General features: G+C 41.8%; 1 protein-coding gene across 2 annotated transcripts in view; it reads left to right on the plus strand.

Annotated features, from left to right (window-relative positions):
* ctdp1 (CTD (carboxy-terminal domain, RNA polymerase II, polypeptide A) phosphatase, subunit 1) overlaps positions 1-22,453 on the plus strand; it is a 232,126-nt gene that overhangs the window by 169,716 nt on the left and 39,957 nt on the right. The window lies entirely within an intron of this gene.

Here is a 22,453-nt window from a genome sequence, read left to right on the forward strand (position 1 = left end):
CTAGGGGAGAGTTAATGGGGAAAGTGGGGGAATAGTGTAAAGGGAAAATTAGCGGGGGAACGCTCTGAGAGCTGGCATAAACTTAATGGATCGAATGGCTTTCTATGTAATTTGGAAATTTGCTTTCAACGGATCAATAAAAACACAATAGCCCAAGTGATGGCCTCCTGTGCTGTAACGTTCCAGGAGACTAAGGTGGGAAGGAAGCCATGAAGTAAAGGCACGCATGCCGACCAAACTGATGATGCAAGTCTATATTCAATTCATTAGAATTGGGGTTGGGCAACAGGTCTGGGTTTGACATCAAGACTTGAATCAGTAAATGAGGGAAAAAAATCATGATGTTATGCTGCAGCTGGAATAAGAATTCAGCTTTTATTTCATTCTTTCCTGGATTGCACAAAGATTAAGTATTATCAAAGTTTCGACATGAAAGCTTTGAGTTTGAGGCCTATACTTAGCTGTTGCCTAGCAGATAGCAGAAAACCATGGCAACAAACTTCAGAGAATCCAGCAATCTTTCTTGGATGAGACTTTCTGGAACACATATTTACTTTTAAAATTGCGTATTCCCTCGCCAATATATTTTCTGTCATTAAATCTGCGGCTTGTTAAATCACTACTTCTGGAGTTCATAAACATCGAGTATCAGTTTTGAATGGATATTTTTAAGGGGAGTAGTGGTTACCTGGATGGTGGGTAAATATTTGACCTTTTTTAATATTACACTAAAGTGAGTTTAAATGAAAAGCTCTTTCAGAATCTTCGCACAGAATGGCCTGCTTCCTGCATCCAAGTCCAAGGCTGTAAAGTGCTTAATTTTTTCTCGAGATGAATCACTTTCAAAATACATTCGATCCATGGTTACAGATGGAGAAGCCACACGGACCTGGACCAAATGGTTCAATGCTTCCTGCTTGTGTTTATTGATGTTGACTGGAAATAGCCGTTTTAATTGTTGAACCATTATTATGTCGGTTTGACTAACACTATGAGATTTTAGTAATACAATCGGTTAGCCTGTGTAACTAAAAGGCATTGCAGGTAGTTCTGTGATAAGGCATGTTTCCATACTGCAAGTTGGATATAACCCGATTGATGGCTGAGGGAACATAATTTGCAGCTTGTTGGCTGAATTGCTTATCATGCAATTTCAATTGGGAACTAGAATCATATGGCATGGAAAACAGACCCCTTGCCAATGCCCGATCAAGGTGTCTTATCTACACCAGTCCCAACTGCCCGTGTTTGGCCCATATCCCTTGAAACCTACCTTTCCATATACCTGTACAAATGTGTTTTAAATGATGTTATAGTATCTGCCTCATCTGGCAGGTCGATAAGATCACCACTACACTATAATATCACCCCTCAACCTTCTGAACAAGGAACTCCCATGTCCTAGATTTCCCAACCCTCTCCCTATAGCTCAGGCTCTCAATCTATAAAGATCCTCGTAAATCTTCTCTGCACTCCATCCGACTTAACGATATCCTTCCTATAACTGGGTGACCAAAACTGAACACAACACTGTACTCCAAATGCAGCCTAACAAACGTTTTATACATTGTTGTATAACATTATATCCAAACTTCCATACTCGATACTTTGACTGATGTAGGCCAATGTACCAAAAGCCTTCTTGACCACCCCATCTACCTATGACGCTACTCTCAGGGAAGTACGTACCTGCCCTCCTCAATTCTTCTGCTCCACAACAGGGCCCTACCATTCACTGTGAAGGTCCCTCCTGGATTGACTTCCCAAAATGCAATACCTCACACTTATCTGCATTAAACTTCATTAACCTCAGCCCACTTATCCAACTGATCAAAATCCTGCAGCAATTTTTGATAAGCATCTTCGCTATATGTTACCACCCACTTTTCATTTGCAAATTTATTAATCATGCCTTGCACATTCCCATCGAATCACAACCAGCAATGGGCTGAGCACCGATCCCTGAGCCACACCACCACACCACAGGCCTCCAGTCTGGAAAACAACCTTCCACCATCACCATCTACTTCCTTCCATTAAGCCCATTACTGGTTTACAACAAAAATACAGCGAGATTGTCAATGCCCCAGCAATATATCCTTCTCTCATTTTCTTCCTTTCACTTTCCCCTCTCCCCAATCTGCTTCCCCCTCCCCCAACCTACTCCTTCCTCCCCACCCTGCTACCTCAGGCCCCACTTCCTTCCTCCTCTCCCCTGCTCTCTCCTGCCCAAATCTCCACACTCCTCACCCTCTCAGCTTGCTCTTGCTCCACTCCCTCCCCCGCTGCTCCCTTCTCCATCCTCAATCTCTCCTCCCCTAGCTTTCTACTGCAGCTCTCTCCTATCCCCAGCTCTCTCCTAATCTCAGCTCTTCCCCCCTCCCCCCCCCCCCAGCTCTCTCCAACTGAATCCCCTCCTCACTTTCTCTCCCCCCCTCCCTCACATTCTAATACTGCCTGGCATTCTCAGCATTTTCTTCTTTGATCTTGGTCATGTGGGATGTTTCTAAGTGCACCGTAAGAGGCTTAGATTTAATAGTGCATGCAAAAATATTGCTATAGTTTCAGGTATATTTGATAAAGTATTTGCATACAATATTTCCAATATTTTTGTTGGAAAGAAACATGATATGAATTTTGTTATACGGCAAATTGAATATTTTGTGCAAATATTATTTAAATGTTTACTTAATGATGTACTGTGAGTACTTTAGATCTCGTTTTCAATCATTATGACTCTTCTTAAATTGTACTATACTTTACTATTCTTAGACAAGGACAATGGAAGTTTATTGTCTCCGATTTCTCACTGTCAGTAACTCCCATAAAGTTACATGTACTCAAAACATTCTCATCAACTGAGGTATCACTGCAATGATCAAAGATTTTATGTTCTCTCTATCCTCACATTGAAGTCTCTTTCATTCTTTATAAAAGAATGATCCAATCCAGTAATCCAACTGTAACAATCAAACTCGTGGAGGAACTCAAAGTTATTGAGTTACAGTTTGTTTTTGCTCTGGTGTTCCTCCAGCTGTTTGTGTTTTGCTCAAGGTTCCTGCATCTGCAGCCTATTGTGTCTCCATAATCCAACTGTGTTTGTTGCTGGTAAAAATATCTCACTCTTCATAATTAGGACTGGAAAAAAAGTAGATTGTTTTTGTTCAGATTTTCAGAGAAATAAATTTTAGTGGCAAAGAATATGAACAAATGAATTTTTTACCCTTGTTTAATATTCAGTTTGGCAGTTTTGTGTGCTGTTTTAACTAATTAACCTAGATTTTGCTTTCAGCAGTGAAGTCTCCTCATTCGCTGCTTTCCTCGAACAATGGTTCCCATAAACGTCTTGTAATCTGGACAGAGATCGGTAGATATTTGGATATTAAAAGAATTTACGGATGTATTGGTGGCAATTTATTATTATGATGTGCAAAAAAAATTGTTTTGCGTGCTCTCCAGACAAATCATGCCATACCTGGGAACAGTCATGTGGGATCAGTGGATATTTTTAAGGCAGAGATAGATTTTTGATTAGTACGGGTGTCAGAGGTTATGGGGAGAAGGCAGGAGAATGGGGTGAGGAGGGAGAGATAGATCAGCCATGATTGAATGGTGAAGTAGACTTGCTGGGCCGAATGGCCCTATTCCTTATGACTTTATTACTGCAGGAATATGGCACTAAGGTAGAGATGAGCAGAGGTGCTCCCTAACCCGCTGAGTTAATCCAGCTCTTTCTTTGCAAGCCAGCGTCTGCATTTTCTTGTTTCTACTAAAAGATGAACATGCTCTTTTTGCATGGCAGAACAGACTCAAAGTGTCTGATGGCTGACTTCTAATTCTTCCACTTTCATCAATGATCTTTGAAGCACGTTCCTCCACTTCGAAATGACAGCGAACACTGACAGATACGCCATTTGTGTTGCAAGCATTTAATTGTTATGCTCGTGTTCAGAATACCATGGCTTTACTTTAATTAACTATTGCCAATGAGCAACATTAATGAGAAGTCGAATAAGCTCTCTCAGAGATGTGGATGTGAAAGTAGTTGTTGATGGTTTCTTTTTTATCGTTTAATTGTAATGTCATTAACTAGTATAAAACAAATTGATGACAAAATTGAAGCAGTTTAATGGGGAGTTTAAGGAGAAAAAGTGTCAGAACCTGATGTCACCCATTTTAGGATTGAGGTGAGGATGGAGGTGAGAATTCTGAATCTCAGAGAACAATCAAGGGTAGATTTTTGGTCAGTAGGAGTGTCAAGTGTTGTTTTGAACATGCAAGAAAGTGGAGCAGAGGCTAAGATCAGATCACCAATTGCATCTCACATTTCTTATGCCCTTACTCTAGAAAGGATTCAGATCATTGAAACCCCCCCCCACCACCACCGCCACCTCCTCCGCCTTCTACCCCAGAGTCACCGACATACTCTACCTTGGAAGATGTCGGCAACTGCAGGAGACAAGGAGGAGGTAGCGGCGTTAGAGAAGGGAGCGGCAGAGTGGACGGTGCGAAGGGAGAAGCAGGAGGAGGCGACTGTGGAGGGGGAGTGGACAAAGGGACGGCCGGCAGGAAGAAGCAGCAGCTGGTGAGAGGGGAGGGAGCCCCCACGGTGACCGACCGTGTCGTGTCTGCGGTGATGGTTGAAGAATGCGCTGTCGGTGGGGGCTACAACGTGAGCCACAACAACAGCCGTGTCAAACTGTCCATGCGACAGCTGGTTAAGAGCTCGCTGGTGTGACCCGCGGCATCAGCGCCTAGTTTTAAGGCAAAACGACACAAAGAGCCGGAGTAATTCAGCAGACTGAATCAATCTGAAGAAGGGTTCTGATCTGAAACATCATCTATCCATGTTCTCCAGAGATGCTGCCTGACCTGCCGAGTTTCTCCAGCACTTTATGTCCTTTTGTGTATTGATCAGCATCTGCAGTTCAGTTATTTGTTTCTACTACATACAATGATAATCCCTTACAGCAAACAATCGGCAGTAATGGGCACCATCCCCCCTCCACCCCATGGTCCATTATAGTGAGGGTTTACTGTATGTAAGACTTGAATGTACATATAAACAGACTGGTTAGTAGGTTTGCAGATGTCACCAAGATTGCTGGGGTCATGGACTGTGAGGAAGGCTGTCAAGGTATACATAGGTATATAGATCAGCTGCAGAAGTGGGTGGAGAAATATCAGATGGAGTTCAATCTGAGCACGTGTTAGGTGTTGCACTTAAAGAGGTCAATGTAAGGGAAAATATACAATTAATGGCACGATCCTTAACAGCATTGTTGTACAGAGGTATCTTGGGGTCATGAAAGAAAGCTTGTGGGGAATATAAAAACTGATTCTAAAAGCTTCTTTAGATATGTAAAAAGGAAAAGATTAGTGAAGACAAATGTAGGTCCCTTACGATCAGAGACAGGTGAATTTATAATGGGAAACAAAGAAATGGCAGAACAGTTAAACAAGTACTTTGGTTCTGCCTTCATTAAAGAAGACACAAACAAACTCCCAGAAATACTAGGGGATGGAGGATCTAGTGGGAGGGAGGAACTGAAGGGAGTCCACATTAGTCAGGGAATGGTGTTAGGTAAACTGTTGGGACTGAAGGCAGATAAATCCCCAGGGCCTAATGGTCTTCATCCCAGAGTATTCGAGGAGGTAGCCATAGAAATCATGGATGCATTGGTGATCATTTTCCAATGTTCTCTCAACTCTGGCTACCCTCCAGTACACAGGAACTGATCCAATGTAACCCCACTTTTTAAGAAAGGAGGGAGAGAGAAAACGGGGAATTATAGACCAGTTAACCTACATCAGTAGGGGGGAAGATGCTTGAGTCGATTGTTAAAGATGTTATCGTAGTGCATTTGGAAAGCAATGACAGGATTGGTCAAAGTCAGCATGGATTTATGATGGGGAAATCATGCTTGACTAATCTTCTGGAATTTTTTGAGGCTGTAACTAGGAAAATGGACAAGGGAGAGCCAGTGGATGTAGTGTACCTGGACTTTCAGAAAGCCTTTGATAAGGTCCCACATAGGAGATTAGTGGGCAAAATTAGAGCACATGGTATTGGGGGTAGTGTATTGACATGGATAGAGAACTGGTTGGCAGACAGGAAGCAAAGAGTAGGAATTAACGAGTCCTTTTCAGAATGGCAGGCAGTGACTAGTGGGGTGCCGCAAGGTGCTGGGACCCCAGTTATTTACAATATATATTAACGATTTAGACAAAGGAATTAAATGTGACATCTGTGACAAATGTGAATCGACAGGGCTCGTATTCACTGGAATTTAGAAGGGTGAGAGGGGATCTTATTGAAACATAAAATTCTTAAAGGATTGGACAGGCTAGATGCAGGAAAAATGGTCCAGATGTTGGGGGAGTCCAGAACCAGGGGTCACAGTTTAAGAATAAGGGGTAGGCCATTTAGGACTGAGGAAAAACCTTTTCACCCAGTGAATTGTGAATCTGTGGAATTCTCTGCCACAGAAGGCAGTGGAGGCCAATTCACTGGATGTTTTCAAGAGAGTTAGATTTAGCTCTTAGGGCTAAAGGAATCAAGGGATATAGGGAGAAAGCAGGAACGGGGTACTGATTTTAGATGATCAGCCATGATCATATTGAATGGCGGTGCTGGCTCAAAGGGCTGAATGGCCTACTCCACCTATTTTTCTAGGTTTCTATGTTTCTAAGTCCATCACTCCCTGAAAGTGTACCATGGTACAATGGTACTTTATTGTCACACGTACCTAGATACAGAGTTGTTAAAAATGTTATAGTCTTAACTTGGCCATAAAGGCCTGTTGTCTTTGCTGACGGCGCTGGGTTAGAGTTGCAGGGGTCGGCCTGGCCAGACGATGTGGCGGTGCCCTCCACCACCGCTCTGCCGCTCCTCATCAGTCTCAATTTCTGATGCTACTTCTGGACTGTTTCCATACCAAGTTACCAAAAATTCTGTTTTTCAAAGTGGTTACCATGGGCAAAATTGTGCTCCTGTGTGCAGTATTCACCTTAACAGATTGGTACATGGGCTACACACTAATATCTGCATGTGGGTCTCTTGTTACTGTACATAAAACAACTATCAACATGATCCAACACTGCAGTAGATTAGAGGATTTCATTTTTGAGCATCACTTATGCATGACTGTTTGGTTATTTTTATTTACTTGTACACAGGATGTCTGTATCAGTGCTGGAATTTATTGTCCATCACTAGTTGCCCCTGAACCAGGAAAGCAGATCAGAGGCAAGTCGGGTACCACTGAAGAAGACAGAGGAACAAAGCGAGATTTTCCCTTTCTGTTTTTTTATTTGTTTCTTGGGGGACGCGACCAACCTACAACATTAAAGAAACCAAAAGTGTAACTGTGGCCCAGCAGGGAAAGCTTCTGCCTCACAACCCCAGCACCCCAGGTTCGATCCTTACCTCTGGCACTGTATGTGTGGAGTTTGCACTTTCTTTCTGTGACCCAATGGGTTTCCCAAGGTATTCTAGTTTCCTCCCACAACCCAAAGTCATTTGGATTCATGGGTTAATTGACCCAAAATTAATGTGTGTGAGTAGTAGCAGAATCAGGATGGAGCTGATAGAGATGTGAGTGAATAGGTTATAAAGAGGTAAGTAGCTTCATGGGATTGCATGAATGTTCCAAATGGCCTCTGTTTCTGACATAATAAAATATAAAACAAATTCTGAAAAGGTGGCATAGCAGAATAATTGCCAACCCCTGCTGCTTAAAATAATGTGAACAGTCGAATGATTTTAAGTCAGAAGTAGTGAATTATATTGCTTTGATTAAAAATCCAATTGGAAGTAAAAATTCATCTAAATAATAAAAAATAATATCTTCCATGAGAGAACAAATTAAAAAGTTCATGGCCTTTCAATGAAGAAGAAAATACTTAAATAACATATTTCATAACCTTGAAGTCTCAAAGAGCTTTGCAGTCAATGAAATCCTATTGAATTGGAACCTCTGATTCAAATACAGTCTTACCTTTTCTCAGAAAACCTCCAAACACGAATAAATTGCACTGAAATGCAGGAGTGAATTGAAAGTGAATGGGCTGGCTGTTGAGATTAAATATAGAAATTATAAGAAAGGTTAAGAAACTGGGGGATACAAAGCAAACTGAACAGGGAAGGGAAGCCAATTGTGGGCAGAATACATTCAGAGCCCTCCATAATGTTTGGGACAAAGACCCATCATTTATTTATTTGCCTCTGTACTCCACAATTTGAGATTTGTAATAGAAAAAATCACACGTGGTTAAAGTGCACATTGTCAGATTTTAATAAAGGATATTTTGAAACATTTTGGTTTCACCATGTAGAAATTACAGCAGTGTTTATAACAGTCCCACCATTTCATGGCACCATAATGTTTGGGACACAGCAATGTCATGTAAATGAAAGTGGTCATGTTTATTATTTTGTTGCATATCCTTTGCATGCAATGACTGCTTGAAGTCTGCGATTCATGGACATCACCAGTTGCTGGGTGTCTTCTCTGGTGATGCTCTGCCAGGCCTGTATTGCAGCCATCTTTAGCTTATGCTTGCTTTGGGGGCTAGTCCACCTTCAGTTTTCTCTTCAGCATATAAAAGGCATGCTCAATTGGGTTCAGATTGGGTGATTGACTTGGCCATTCAAGAATTGACCATTTTTTAGCTTTGAAAAACTGCTTTGTTGCTTTCGCAGTGTGTTTGGGATCATTGTCTTGCTGTAGAGTGAACCGCCGGCCAATGAGTTTTGAGGCATTTGTTTGAACTTGAGCAGATAGGATGTGTCAGAAAGTGTAAGAAAATAACTGCAGATGCTGGTACAAATCGAAGGTATGATAGGATGTGTCTATACACTTCGGAATTCATGATGCTACTACCATCAGCAGTTGTATCATCAATGAAGATAAGTGAGGCAGTACCTTCAGCAGCCATACATGCCCAGGCCATAACACCCCCACCACCGTGTTTCACAGATGAGGTGGTATGCTTTGGATCTTGGGCAGTTCCTTCTCTCCTCCATACTTTGCTCTTGCCATCACTCTGATATAAATTAATCTTCGTCTCATCTGTCCACAATACCTTTTTCCAGAATTGTGGTTGCTCTTTTAAGTACTTCCTGGCAAACTGTAACCCAGCCATCCTATTTTTGCGGCAAGCCGGTGGTTTGCATCTTGCAGTGTAGCCTCTGTATTTCTGTTCATGAAGTCTTCTGCGGACAGTGGTCATTGACAAATCCAGATTGAGAGAGACTGTTAGAACTGCATTGAGATAGTCCTGGTGTGTTGGAAATATAAGTCCTATCCACCTGTGGTAGGATCTTGTTATGGAGTCATAGAGTGATACAGTGTGGAAACGGGCCCTTTGGCCCAACTTGCCCACACCGGCCAACATGTAAAGCTCAGTAACTTTGATGTGTTGGAGATGAATAAACTCGGGCAGTATTTCAGCAATTGCAATTAGCATGAAGCACTGAAACCCAAATATTTCTCTTTAGGACTTTGGTTTCATTGTAACTTGGAGAGCAATGTTTGCATTGATTTATTAATCCAGTTATCACTGTTCATCCCTTTAAGAAAGAAATCCATTATTCAAAGTACACGTGATTAAGTGAGATCAGCTTCCTGCTAAATGGGTCATTAAACATTTTCAGCTCTGCACTGTTGGCCATGTCTATATTTTGTGATCAAGTTCCTGGCAAAAACCTAAAAACATAATCTTCGGTCTCAAAGGTGAGGTGTTGATCTGATCTTGCCCACAGCTCCACATCACGACATTGGACTGCTTTATTTTGTTAAAACTGCTTTACATAAGCCTGCAACACTTTATTTAATAAGTACGGGGCTTTACTTAAAATACAGTTTCCCCTGATCTTAGACTCCTTTTTAGTTTGAAAATCTGGTTCAGACTTGAAGGTATTCAATGATTCTGGGGAAGACTATTCCACAGAATCGTAGCTTTCAGGAAAGAAATTCTCCTCACCTCTGTTCCAAATGGGTGACCCAACGAGAAGAACCAAACTCTCAGCATCTTTGTGAAACCTCTCCTCAGAATTGATATGATCTGTAGGATCACCTTTCATGGCGTGTATTGAGCATAAGGAGGGAACTGCCAGGTTGCAACATTAATAGATAAGTCCCACTTAATAACAGAAATATCATGATTGAGCCACTATCACAAATGTGTATCGTGCCCTTTGGATGCAGTTAATAACTATAGGACTGAGAAATGAAGTGCCCATTTGCTGAAGTTTCTATCTTTGTGTGCAATTCTCTTCATGCTTAAGTCAATCACAGAAGCGATAGCTTGTAAATATTCACAGTGCACTCACTACAATAATGGGCAGTGGAATGAGTCAGTGGAAAGAAGTGTTTCATTTTCAAAACAAGTGCGGAATGGTCTAACATGAGTCATCTCACTCGTTTCAGGAGACCTTGGCCAACGTCTTTTAACCGTTTTTGCTGAAAAATGTGATATTTCAGTTGAAGGTAGACACAAAATGCTGGAGTAACTCAGCGGGACAGGCATCTCTGGAGAGAAGGAATTGGTGACGTTTCGGGTCGAGACCCTTCTTCAGACATTTCAGTTATTAAGTAGGACTTAACTACTAATATCGCACGCATGGCAGATCCCACCTTATGTCGAATGCATGACATGAAAAATGATCTTATGAAATGTACAAATACTTCAGAGAGGTTTTACAAAGATGCTGAGAAGTTAGTTTTCCTTGTTGGGTCACCCATTTGGGACAGAGATGAGGAGAATCTATTTCCTGAAAGCTACCATTCTGTGGAATGGTCTTCCTCTGAGAAGCCGAATCATTAAATACCTTCAAGCATGAACCAGATTTTCAAACTCAAGAGGCGTCTAAGATTGGGGGAAATTACATTTTAAAGTAAAGTAACTTATGTCAAGAGTTGCAGGCGTATGTAAAGCAGTTTTAACGCTTTAAAGCATTCCAATGTCGTGTTGTGAAGCTGAGTCCAAGATCAGATCAGCAAATATCTTATTGAATGGCAGACTTTATGGAAAATCTTATTGAAGGGTCATCTTCTCCTCCTGCCCCTGTTTCTTATGTTTTCATATCTTTGTCAATACCAGTTGTTTATTCACTTGATCCCCTTTCTCAATTCAATCTGAACAAGACAAAAACAAACCATTTCGGACAAACAAATTAGAGTTTGACATTTACACCAGCAAAGGTTTGAACCAACAGGCCTGTGTGTTAAATTCTCCACTGCCAATCAGTGTTCTGCAAAAGCATTCTCTTAAGGTAAGAAAGGTGGATTTGAATTCATATAGCGCCTTTAACAAACAGCATATTCAGTGTTCTTTATTGAATCATTGTGCGGGAGAAGGCCGTTTGTGTCTTGCCTTTGCTCCTCTTTGGGGGGGTTGCCCCAGAGTTCTGTTCCTTTGCTATTTCTGAAACTTCCTGTAAGATTCTCCTTTTGTAGAATACAAGCACCTGTGTTGCCATTGTGGATCTATTGAACTGCAGGAAACAAGGCAAACAATTTGAAAGCACAAAATCCTACCAGTGATCTGGTGATCACCAGTTAACTTTTGAAAGAGAGGCATATATTATTTGGGACCCTGGTGACAAACTCTCCTGCGTTTCATCAAAATGGGGTAATGGATCTTGAGTCCACCTGAGAAAGTGAGGTTTAACATGGTATACAAATCACAGCACTTCGAACAGTGCAGCAACCCCTTTGTACTGCACTGAATGTGCTAGCCTTGACTTATTCTAAAGTCCTTGGAGTCAACCAGGAGCCATTTGATTCCAAGTTGCTGACAACCACGTCACATAGAACATAGAATAATACAGCACAAGAACAGGCCCTTCGGCCACAATGTCTGTGATGTCAAGACCATCAAAAGGACGGCACAGTGGTGCAGCGGTAGAGTTGCTGCCTTACCACGGCAGAGATCCGGCTTCGATCTTGACTGCAGGTGCTGTCTGTACAGAGTTTGTACCTCCTCCCTGTGACTGCGTGGGTATTCTCCAGGTGCTCTGCTTTCCTCCCGCATTCCAGAGACGTGCAGATTTGTAGGTTAATTGCGTCTGTGAATTGTCCCTAGTGTGTACGATAGAACTGGTGTATGGGTAATCGCTGGTCTGTGCGAACTTGGTGGGCTGAAGGGCCTCTTTCCATGCTGTATCTACTTGTTCATGAGCCTATTCCCTCCATTCCCTGCATATCCATATGCCTATCCAAAAGTCTTTTAAGTGCCACTATTGTATGGGCCTCAACCACCACCCCGGCAACATGTTCAAGGCACTCACCACGATCTGTAAAAACTTGCTCCGCACTCCTTTATACCTTGCCATTCTCCCCTTATAGCTATGCCCTTTAGTATTTGATTTTTCCATCTGAGAAAAATGTTCTGAATGTCTTCCCTATTTACGCCTCTCATAATTTTATCTATGCTAATGGCATGTTGGCCTTCATAACGACAGGATTTGAGCATAGGAGTAAAGAGGTTCTTCTGTAGTTGTACAGGGTGCTGGTGAGGGCATATCTGGAGTATTGTGTGCAGTTTTGGTCTCCTAATTTGAGGAAGGACATCCTTGCTATTGAGGCAGTGCAGCATATGTTCACGAGGTTAATCCCCGGGATGGCGGGACTGTCATATGAGGGAAGATTGAAAAGACTGGGCTTGTATTCACTGGAGTTTAGAAGGATGAATATGGAGATGTATAAAATTATTAAAGGACTAGACAAGCTAGATGCAGGAAAAATGTTCCCAATGTTGGGGGAGTCCTGAACCAGGGTCCACAGTCTAAGAATAAAGAGGAGGCCATTTAAAACTGAGATGAGAAAAAAACTTTTTCACCCAGAGAGTTGTGAATTTATGGAATTCTCTGCCACAGAAGGAATAGAGGCCAATTCACTGGATGAATTAAAAAGAGAGTAAAACAGAGCTTTAGGGGCTAGCGGGATCAAGGGATATGGGGAGAAGGCAGGCACGGGTAACAGATTGTGGATGATCACAATGAATGGCGGTGCTGGCTCGAAGGGCCAAATGGCCTCCTCCTGCACCTATTTTCTATGTCTCTATGACCATTATATCATCTGAAAAAAGTAAATGCTGGGAAAAGACTGATAGAAATGAAACAACCCTGTTGGATGAGGTGTTCACTTTATTAACATCAACATTAGCAATTTAGTTCCTTTCCTTTTATCTTTTCTGTCCCATAGCACTCTGCAAAATCAGTGTTCCTCCCATTTGCCTGAAATCTCCAATTTCTTTTGATTCAATTTTTAATTCTACCAGTCTAGATTGAGATCTGTGGAAATCACATCCGCTTGTCCTCTCTCACAGTCACTCTCTTTGTCTTCCTCTTTATCTTTCTCAGTTTCTCCTCTCTCTCTCTCTCTCTCTCTCTCTCTCTCTCTCTCTCTCTCTCTCTCTCTCTCTCTCTCTCTCTCTCTCTCTCTCTCTCTCTCTGCCTCTGTCTGTCTCTGTCTCTCTCTCTCTCTCTCTCTCTCGCTCTCTCTCTCTCTCTCTCTCGCTCTGTCTCTGTCTCTCTCTCTGTCTCTCTCTCTGTCTCTCTCTGTCTCTCTCTCTGTCTCTGTCTCTCTCTCTGTCTCTGCCTCTCCCCCCACCCTCCCACTCTCTCTCTCTCTCTCCCCCTCCCCCTCCCCGCTCTCTCTCTCTCTTCCCCATTTTGCTCTCTCTGCATCTCTCTAGTTTCTGTTTTAATCAATCCTCCTCTCTCAGTCTCTCCTTAAAGACTCTATTGAAACCTATTGTCTTAACTAAGCTTTTGTTCGCGTCCAGTAATAAAAAAAATTTGGCTTAGCATTGTTTTTGTTCACTAACACAGGATGTTTTATTGTATTAAATCTCCCATTGTAATGAATGTGACTCTTTTGACTTCGAAAGCAAAGAGCTTGTTTTAATAACATTCATTTCAAGCCATTTATTATCAAAGATTAAGTGATTTTTCAATATTGTCCTTTCAGCTGTTGAGAGAAAAAGTGTTGCATTGCAAGTTTGAATTAATAATGTAGATATTCAAGCAGCTTTTCAGAATTGCTGATCGTTTATATCCTCCAAAGCCACAAGTATAAACCACAATTCTAATGATGCATTAGCCAGAAAGTTATAGATTTGTGTCTGATCCCCAGATTATAACCTAGTTGATTTTATGAACTATTGGTGTTCGTGAGAAGTAGCTGAGATGTAAGAATGATCTCTCTCTTGATATGTTAAAATTGGGGACGTAGTCTTTGTTTTTGTGTGTTTTTGGGGTTGGGTGGTTTGAGTGCCTGTTTGATGCTTTTATTGTTGGACTGTGTTTTTGGGGGTTTTGGGGTGTGTGATTTGAATGCCTATTTAATGCTTCTATTGTTGGACTGTGTTTTGGGGTGTTTTTGGGGTTGGGTAATTTGGGTGCCTGTTTAGTGCTTTTATTGTTGGACTGTGGGTGATTGAATTAACATTTTGTTCAAGATGGCCGCGCCGTTGTGTTTGGCTGCCTGCCACTGTATGTTTCTTTTTTTCCTAGTCAGATGTGCAGCACTTTGGTCAACGTGGGTTGTTTTTAAATGTGCTATACAAATAAATTGACTTGACTTGACTTTGTGACTTGACTCAGCTTTGTTTTAACAGCTTTCTCTTGAGAGGGAAGTCTTGCTTTACATCTTTGAGTGTAACTGCCATGCGGAATCTTTTATGAAGTATGGATTCAGGAATTGGGAATGCACAAAGCAATCTTTTTCGGATCATGGAGTCTTTGGATTTTTGTTTTCTGTTGGGAGCATAGTTGCTCACTGCCATCTTGAGAACTCTGTAACCTAAATTTGTTGACATGTTGCTACATTTCTTTTGTAGAGATTAACAACCCCAGTTGTTGTCCATGCAGGAAAACCTAAGGGAACAAAGGTTTTGACAGAATGAATAATGAGAAGTAGTTTTAGCTGATGGGTAGCCCAGTTAGCAGGAGACACAGATGTAAAAAATAATTGGTGAATGCATTTGAGGGTCATCAGGGTAACATACTTAAGCAGCAAAATATGGAATTCTGGAATGAAAACAGAAAAAAACAGTTGTAAGCCGGTCAGGTGGATTTTATAAAATAACGAAAAAACTAGTCAGCCTGAAATGTTAACTCTATTTCTTTCTCCATAGATGTTGTCTGACTTGCTGAGCGTTTCCAACATTTTCTGTTCTAAGTTGGGGTCACGCCATGCATTGCCTTAAAGTACAGTGGAAGCAGATTCAGTTAATGACATTGAAAAGGGATAAGAGCTTGAAAATTGCAATGATGAAACACTTCTGAATGGGACCAATTGGAGAATCCTTTGAAGAGTCAGGCCAGGCACAGTGCACCAAATGGTTTCCTTGCTGTATAACAGAGTTGTCTATTATGCCAGTAGTTTCAAATGTTATTTTCAGATGGTATGAGTATATATGGAGGACTGTGGGGAAGAGGAAGAACTGGGCCATCTGACGCAAGACCAGCAGATCCAAATTATCTTGATTAGATTTGGTTTAGGTCAAATTTCAAAAGGTGTATAAGTGTTTGTGTTGGGTCCAGGTGCAATATAAATATCATGCTGGAGCAGAGGCGTAAAGACGGTCATTAACGTTGACTAGGAGGTGCAGTGTTGTGAGCAGAAAACAATTAAGCAATCGATATTTGTAGAAGATACTGAAATACGTGCAAAGGACCTTGGGGTTTGTATTGGACGACACGTGTACTACAGATTTTTTCTTCTTTGGCAGCTATTTGGGATTGAGGATGTTTTGCTTCCACTCCATGTTATGAGTTCCAAAGTGATAGATGAGGCCAATGTGGGAACTGTGGACTGTTCCATGGATGGCTCACTGGGTTATTAGTTTGTGATTATTTCTACCACTTACGTAGGGCCTCTGTGTTCTCCTGACACAGGGGCTTCTCAATACCTTTGGGAAAACTCCTTTTTCTCATTGAAAAGTCATCGGTCAGGGATTTCCAGGAGTTAAATGGAAATGTCGCAATTATTTTCAAGGATTTGAGCACATCCTTGAAAACCCATTGTAGACTATTTGGTTAATATCATAGCTGCATGCCATCTTGGAGCAGGTATAAGATGGAGGTGAATTTATCAGAAAATTTGAGTAATACTCAACAGCCCTTCCCAGTTGATGGAGTTAAATGTTTTTGTAAAGGTCGGCAAGTGTCACTTGGAATAGTTGGTGCTGGGCCTGCATTTATCTCAGAGTTATTGCGTGGTGAAGATCATGTCCACTGTGACCCTAAATGGGCCGAATCTACACTATAGTAAGGGCAGCCACTCTTTAAGTGTTCAAGGTAGACTCTGGCAATGACTTTCCTGTGACAGACCCTCTCTCTGGTTACCATAGTCGGACTGGTCACTTCTCCAGTGATAGCATCTCTGAGGTCCACTGGTCTTCAAAGATGTCTTCCTCTTCCCAGATGTGGACAATGTGATTGGGGATTCGTGACTGAAATTCTTTGTTGCCAACTTGTAGAATTTCAGCAAGGATACCGTTTGCACTCATTTGTATTTTTAATTGTAACATGGTCTTTTTGAGGACCAGAAATGGCAGCGACTGAAATAAATAGGCTGCTGTGAGTTGGAGTCGTGAACGGTCAGATCAAGGACAGCATTGCACTTGACGTCTTCAAATTGTCCCTTTCCAGCAACCAAATACTGTCTCTCTGTCCTTGATAAATCCACCTCCACCCTTGGCTCTCAGTGGGTCAGACTGTCTCATTTGCTTCGAGTGAGGAGCTTGGAATGTTGGCATGCCTTACTTTTGTGGTTTATTCATTTCTCAGTCTCCCAGTCATTCTCATCAATCCAATCCTGGTTCTTCTTGGTCAAGAAACCTGGAGCCTTTTCCCAAGTGCAGCATGGTGGACTCCCTGGGGCTCTTGTTGGCTGGGAGTCAATAGGATGAAAAAGATCTCAATCCTTTGTGCTGCTGATCGTGAGCAGAAATGGATTGTGAACTGGAATTCAGTCTGCTTGGCATCAAGTGTTATCCACTAATATTCCTTTAAAGTGCCTTGGAATGCTTTACTAAATTGTAGTTTGCATTGTCTCATCTTGGGGGGGACATTCAAATTCTGAATATATCGTAAGCTGGTCGCATTGATGTTACTTATTAATATTAATTGCAGGATTTGTTCCTGACTCTCCGTTTCTGACTTGTGACTGGGCTTCTCTGGTTATGTAGATTGTTTGATTGAAGCTCTGCAATCATTCTAAATTACCTTTTGGTAATCATAGGAAAAGGGATGACAGTGGTAGTCCAAATCCATCACTCCCTAATGACCAGCACTTTCAGCTTTTGTGACGACATTGAAATAAGCTCTGATAATTAAAGAGGTGACAAATAAGAATATGTAAAAATAGCTCAAATGTTACTCAAATAAATAAACCACGTGATGTGAGCTCGCACTTATAGCATCCCTTTCTTCATCTGCAATGTCCTGAGGTGAGTTTGATTATGTCCTGAACTTAGTCGTGAGTTAGAAATTCATCCACACCTTTAATGGCGCAGTGAGGAATTGTTGCACACCCCACTCACAGCCATTTCCCTCTTGAACCCATCACTGTGCAATTCAGGTGTGCCTGAGGCCACAGGTATCATGTGCTTATTTCTCGTTTTCTCTTTCAACACATTAAGAGGTCATTTGGTCCATCGAGTCTGTACTGGCCCTCGGAGCAACCCCTTTAATACCACTCCGATGTAATCGAATCACTCAAACATTCTTATCAACTCCCTCCCCCCCAAATCAGCACACGTGTGGGCTTTGTGAGGTTTTAGGCAAGGGCTACACTATTTTGCTGCAGTTTTATGGTTGGGTTCCCAGCTTTGGGCTGAATGCTGCCCCAGAAAACTGCCTTTGAAAAGATTTGCGTAAATAGAAATGCTGGAAGAATAAATCCCGTCAAGCAGCATGTGTAAAATTAGAAACCTGGTAATGATTCAGGTCAAAGCCCCTTTGTCAAAAGTGTTGCTGCATGGTTTTATCAGGAGATAGTCTTTGCAGGAGTAACTCAGCGGGTCAGGCAACATGAATAGGTGACATTTCGGGTCGGGACTCTTCTTCAGACTCAGTCTAAAGAAGGTTCCCAACCCAAAACATCGTCTTTCCATGTACTCCAGAGATGCTGCTTAACCCGCTGAGTTACTCCAGTACTTTGTGTCCATTTGTGTAAACTAGCTTCTGCAGTTCCTTGGTTCCACTGCTAGTCTTTGTAATTTGTGTTGGGGCCCAAAGACAATCGTGAAGTGAAAACTGGTGAAACCTTTCAAAGCCCCAAGCAATGCACAGCTCGAATCAAGTTTATTGTCAAGTTCACAAGTATGGTGAGGTATAGGTACAGTGTAAATCTAATTAAAAACTGAATGAATGAATACATTTATTGGCCAAGTATGTGCATATGCAAGGAATGTGCCTTGGTAACTACTGCCATTATTAGATCCCATTTGGATTGCAGAAGGATTCAACAAACATTTTGAAGGATGCGGTTGGAAGCATTTTGCCAAGAAGCTCTTTGAGAGGACTCTTCAACTACTGCAGCTCCGCTTGTTCTCTCCCCAATGTTCTGCAGGTACATCCTCCGCAAGTATTTCCCTGGAGACACAAGGAGCTGCAGGTCTTGAATGAAATGCAAAGTGCCGGAGTAATTCAGTGGGTTAGGCAGCATCTGTGGAAGTCTGAGGAAGGGTCTCAACCTAAAACATCACTTATCCATTCTTTCCACAGAGGCTGCTGGATCCGCTGAGTTCCTCTGCCACTTTGTGGGCCTTTTAAAGTTACCTTTGAATCTTCTCCACTGACTTTGAAAGTACGGTTATTGTTGCATTTCCGAGAATGGTAGCATCCTTGTGACAGCGGGGAAATCACATGACTCCTTTAAGGTGTTTTAAAGACTGTCTTTATGGATAAGTTGAGTTTTCTCTCGAGACGTGGCAAATTATTGAGTTTGAAGTGTTATTGGCAAGTAGACTGATTTCAGTGAAAAAAAAATTCAAGTCAAGAAGGTGAGAATTGTGGCGGATGATGGATTTGATGCTGTTAGATTCGAAGAACATGGTGATTGTCTGGTCTTTTAGCCATTGCTTGCTGCTGAGTGCTGGTAAATGTAAATAGAAGTGTTTTTTTGCATTTAGTCAGTAGGATATTTTTGTTAATCCCAATAATGAATTCTACTCATGTTTTTCAGTCAGCCATTTATTATTATTTTTTCCTTTACTGAGCTTTTCGGTAATGTGATGCTCTGTGAACATTACTGGATTATTATTTACTTGTGAACGATCTATCACCAAAGATTTGTAAAGGCTCAACAATGTACCAATGTACCAATGTAGTTCCTGTTTTTATATCCCTGATAATTGATTCCATTCATGTAGGAAACCCCTGTTCAACCCTTCATTAAATTGAGCATATTTGTGTCCCAACTTGCACAAGCTCTATTCACCAATCAGCCCTGCATTCATTGATCTACACTGGCCCCTGGATGAGCAATGGCTTGGTCATAAAATTGTAATCTTTGATTTCAAATTCTCCACAGCCTGCCCCTCTCTATCTCTGTAACTTTGCTGCCCCGGTACTTGTACCTTTCCAGTTTTGTCCTTGTGCTCGCCTCCAAACTGAATTGCCCCACAATTGCCTTCGGCTGTCAAGCACCTAAACCCTGGAATTCCCTCCCTAAATCTCTTGGCATTACTGATGCTGTCTTGTTAATACCTCATGTTGCTTGGTGTTCGATTTTGATCCACAACCCTCCTGTGAAGTGCCATAAATGCTTTACCTCTGTTACAAGTGCTGTACAACTACAGCTAATTATAGTAGTGTGATGACTAGTCTTGTGGATAAATGCCCTCTTTAAAGTTACACAGGTCTCCTGGGATTTGAACAATTTTGGTAATGGTCTAATGGTTTCTCAAGAGGGTATTTGGTATAATAATTGGGATTCCCAATCAGGCAGGATATCGAGGTTTATTCCCCAACAGGGAAAATCCATTAGTATTTCAAAATTTAGTGAGCAGCATAATGACGCAGCTAGTATGGATAGAAATTGGCTTCATGGAAGGAAGCAGAGTGTGATGGTGGAAGGGTGCTTCACGGACTGGAGGCCTGTGACCAGTGGTGTGTCTCAAGGTTTGGTTCTGGGCCCGTTACTGTTTGTCATCTATATCAATGATTTGGATGCGAACATGGCAAGATTAGCAAGTTTGCTGATAATACAAAAATGGGTGGTTTTGCAGATCATGAAGATGGTTTTGAAAAATTGCAGTGGGATCTTGATCGATTGACCAGGGGGCTGAGGAATAGTTGATGGAATTTAATACAGAGAAATCTGAGGAGTTGCATTTTAGGAAGTCTAACAATGGGCAGGACCTACACAGTGAATGGTGGGGCTCTGGGGAGTGTTGTTGAGCAGAGGGATCTAGGACTACAGGTGCATGGTTCCTTGAAGATAGAGTCGCAAGTAGATTGGGTGGTCAAAAAGGCTTTTGGTACATTGGCCTTCATCAGTCAGAGTATTGAGTATGGAAGTTGGGAGGTCATGTTGTTGTGAAGCTGGAATGGGGACTGAGAAGATCTACGAGGATGTTGCCAGGATTCGAGGGTGTGAGTTATAGGGAGGTGTTGAGCAGGCTGGGGCTCTATTCCTTGGATCGCAGGAGGATGAGTTGTGATCTTATAGAGGTGTACAAAATCATGAGAGGAATAGATCGGATAGATGCACAGAGTGCATCTTGCCCAGAGTAGATGAATTGAGGACCAGAGGACATAGGTTTAAGGTGAAGGGGAAAAGATTTCATAGGAATCTGAGGGCTAACTGCTTCACACAAAGGGTGGTGGTTGTATGGAACAAGCTGCCAGAGGAGGTAGTTGAGACTGGGACGATCCCAACATTTAAGAAACTGTTAAGACAGGCACATGGATAGGACTGGTTTAGAGGGATATGGTCCAAACACGGGCAGGTGGGTCTAGTGCAGCTGGTGTGGGGAGGTTGGGCTAAAGGGCCTGTTTCCACGCTGTCAGCCTATGACTCTAGTAGAGCTCAGGAACCCCAGATTCAACCCTGGTCTCCATTTGCACATTCTCCCTGTAACTGTTGCATGCTCCAGTCTTCCACATCCTGAAACCTATAACCTAGGTTGATAGGTTCATTGATCGCTGTAAATTGCCCCTAAACTGTGGATGGGTGGTAGAATCTGGAGGGAGTTAATGAGAAGGTGAAAAAAATAAAATGGAATTAGTGTTAAATTAGTATAAATGAGTGGTTGAGAGTTGGTGCAGACCTGGTGGGTCGAAGTGCAATTTTCCGTGCAGTATGACTCCATGATGTATGGGTTGTTTGGTTAATTGACCATTGTAAATTGCCCCAAAATTGTAGGAGTGTTGGTGAGGGGTAGAATTGGGGATGGAGAGGGAGTTGGGGGTTGGAGAGAATATAATGGGTGAAAAGAATTGGGTGCTTGATGGTCGGTGTGTACTCGGTGGGCTGAAGTGCCTGCTTCCAAGCTGTATGTTTCATGTTTCTAATTTCCTTTTATTATACTGGACGGTGCAGAGATGGGTTTGGACATTTTTCATACATTAAATAAAATCACGAAGAATGCATGTGCTCCTTGACTTGTGCATCAATCGGATTTGAATATTGAGCAATCAAGTAATTCTTTCTTTGGAATGGGTTTGCCAAAATAATTTGTTTGCTCGCCAACAGCCAATCTGTATCGCACTAAGACAACTACGTGAATGCAAACGGTTTTAACAGCTCTGTTTTATCATTTCCCGCACATTTTGGTGGAGGTGGAAAATATTTTGAGCATAGTCCTCATTTGATTTTCAGTAATTCAACCATAATCCTTTCTGTAAAAGCAAGCAATGCAACACAGCTATGATTCTCTTCTGTTGACAAGCATGCAATGATGCTTCATTTTGAAATTCACAGCTGTTGCATAGAAATTAATTTTAGTGTTGAATTTACATGAAATCAGAGTATCCTGATGTAATATGTCGCCACTTGAATGCCCATTATAAAATTTCCAGATAGATATTTGCAGCCTGTTCACGTTGGAGCCTACTCAGATATACCTTCATGCCAATTTAACTTTTTCTTGTAACTAAATATTTATTTCCTAAATCCTGACAAATCTCTCCAAACTCCAATGGTATTCTTGACCTGCATGGTAATTTCCTGCTTACCCATTCCATAATGTTACACATTTTCAGTACTTAAACCACGCAAATAATGCAACCAGTGTTACGCATGAAAATGAGGACGTCATTATTTGCTGAGGGATTAATTATGAGAGTGGTGGAAAATATTAGACTCCAGCCAACTGTGGGGAGAATGAAAAAAGGGACTAAAGCAGAATGAATGTAAAGGGAGGGCTGATGGTTTGCATGGACTACTCGGTGGACTGAAGGGCATGTTTCCATGGTATATTTCTCCAT

This window comes from Rhinoraja longicauda, chromosome 4, assembly GCF_053455715.1.
Source record: "Rhinoraja longicauda isolate Sanriku21f chromosome 4, sRhiLon1.1, whole genome shotgun sequence".
NCBI lineage: Eukaryota > Metazoa > Chordata > Chondrichthyes > Rajiformes > Arhynchobatidae > Rhinoraja > Rhinoraja longicauda.